A 1,916-nucleotide genomic window follows, 5' to 3' on the forward strand; every position below is an offset into this window, starting at 1 on the left:
GCAAGTGTTTTGCCTGGTTTTGCTCGGAGTTCATTCCGGGAGGGCGGGGGGGGGGGGGAAATAAACACGAAACGATCCGAAGTTCGGGTTGTCTAGCTTTGTCCTCCTCCGCCTGGTGTGTCTTCCAGATATTCTGGATTCCTGGACAGAATGCAAAGAGGAAATTTTGCCATCGAGTGTTTCCCTGTGGGGCCAGTCTCCTTATTTCCAAGCATTAGATATTAGGTGTTAGGTAAGCTCCCCGTTGGGAGAGCGAGTACGTTCAGCGAAGCATTGTGAGAGTTGTGTTGGAGAACACACAAACCAGCATACAGAGACACTGCAGTTTAAATAGGCTTTTACTTTCGGGGAAATAGAGGTATCAGAGTCCATCAAACAGTCCAAGTCCTACACGGATAAGACAGTCAGTCATCAACGTCTTTTCAGTTAAGGGATAATCCAAATAACATAGTCCATAAACATACAAACAGTCCGACACACAAAGTTTGCTAGCAGTTGCAAAACTTAGAATAGCTCGCCCTGATCATTATACGGCACTTCTAACAGCCAGCTTCCAAACACTCAGATCAGATCAGCATCTAACAGTGATTCTGGCTCCATCTTATGGCCGATTGAGGAAACAGCAATCAATCACATTTACAGTATGATTTAAAGAAATAGGTATAGCATTGTTACATGATTTATGTATTGCCAACCCAACCGTTAGATTATATTCCTAGCAATGGATGATAAGATAGCAATCTTCTGATATTTGGGGGGCTGCCCCAAAGAAGAAGAAGGGCTCCACCTATTCTCCAAAGCCCCTGAGGGCAGGACAAGAAGCAACGGATGGAAACTAACCAAGGAGAGAAGCAACCTGGAATTAAGGAGAAATTTCCTAACACTGAGGACAATTAACCAGTGGAACTGCTTGCCACCAGAAGTTGGGGGTGCTCCATCACTGGAGGTTTTTAAGAAGAGACCGGACAGCCATTTGTCTGAAATGGAAGAGGGCAAAAACAGATTACAAATAGTCCTTGTGTTAGGACATCGGTTGGCTAACCCGGTTGCTGTCGTAACCTCAAGACTTTCAGGTTATTAAGTGGGAAATGGCGGGAATCCCAGGTAAGGAGTGTGGGGGGGGAGGGGATTGATTATGATCTGTTCATTAGCATCCTTTAGCACCCCCAATTTGCAGTGGGCACCTCATTTCTGAAATCAGTTTTTTTTTTTAAGACTTAAAGCTACCAAACATGTAAAAGAAGATGTCTGGCGGAGCCCCCTTGTGAGAAATTAATCTTAATTGTTGCATTCTTCTCCCATTTCTCACCCACGCCGTGTCTTAGGCTGAAAGATTTTATTCAGGACAGACCAGGGCTCTCGAAATGTGGCCCCTTTAAGACTTGTGGACTCCAACTCCCAGAATTCTCCAGCCAGCATGAGGAATTCTGGGAAGTGAAGTCCACAAGTCTTAAAGGGGCCACGTTGCTTCAAGAGATAGAGGACAAGCTGATGGGAATTAATTTCTCATGTTCTCAGTTGCGGGAGCTTCATCCTTTGAAGCTTTGAAGAAAAGACTGGACTGCCACCTGTTAGAAATGGGGTAGGGTCTCCTGCTTGGGCGGGATGGGGGGGTTGGACTAGATGACCCCACAAGGTCCCTTCCAACTCTTAGTCAGTTACAATCTATTTCTTCCCCTTTGGGAAGACAGGGTTGACACTTCTCCATTTTCCTGGAAGCCCACCCGTCCTCCGGGAGTTCTCAAAAGATGACGCTTAAAGGTTTGGGGCGTAATTACTTCCACTTTCCAACCCTGTGGGAGAAATGAGGATTAGCAGCACCTAACAGGCTCGTGCTGCAGTTCACAAAGAAGCAAGGACTTCTTTATTATGAAAAGGTGCTCCTGGAAGGATGTTCTGAGGTTTTAGTCCCGTGA

This window comes from Thamnophis elegans, chromosome 10 (assembly GCF_009769535.1).
Source record: "Thamnophis elegans isolate rThaEle1 chromosome 10, rThaEle1.pri, whole genome shotgun sequence".
Classification (NCBI taxonomy): domain Eukaryota; kingdom Metazoa; phylum Chordata; class Lepidosauria; order Squamata; family Colubridae; genus Thamnophis; species Thamnophis elegans.